Source organism: Palaemon carinicauda, chromosome 8 (assembly GCF_036898095.1).
Source record: "Palaemon carinicauda isolate YSFRI2023 chromosome 8, ASM3689809v2, whole genome shotgun sequence".
Taxonomy (NCBI): domain Eukaryota; kingdom Metazoa; phylum Arthropoda; class Malacostraca; order Decapoda; family Palaemonidae; genus Palaemon; species Palaemon carinicauda.
In genome coordinates, this window is record NC_090732.1 from 22,692,350 (window position 1) to 22,692,989 (window position 640).

Consider the following 640-nt stretch of genomic DNA (forward strand, 5'->3'; position numbering starts at 1 on the left):
GGTCTACGCTCCGTAGGTGATATTCTTCTTTTTATGGGAGACATGAAAGCAAAACTAGCTAATTATGATGATGGTTTTAGTGACATCGTGTCCATGGTATAAGGGAGGTGAATGATAAAGGTGTTAGATTTGTCAGTTTTTGTTTATCTAATGAATTGATAATAGGCAACACTGTTTGAACACAGAGATATACACAAGTATACTAGGTTATCTTCCTGTGTAAAATACTGCAACCAAATTAACCATTCAGCAATAAATAGGAAATGTAAAAACTCACTACAGGGTGTCAGATCTCGACGGGGAGCTGATATAAGAAGCGACCACGAATGTATTGTCTCAACACTTAGACAAAAGTTGAAAGCTTTTGTAAACTTACTTCCCAGATATGGCATTGACAAACTAAGACAGATTTACAGTCTTAGATATGATGAAGAAGTAGATATGAATGTAAATTTTCATTGCAAAAAATGTTTAAGAAAATTTTCAGAAATATTCCAACATCACAATCGGACAGGGAAGTGGAGTAAGACGAAAGAACTATTCTGAGACACTATGGGATACCAGAAAAGAATGTAAAATACCATAATGGATATGCATAGGGGAAATTGTTGTAGGGTAAAAGTTGATGGTAGTCTTACAA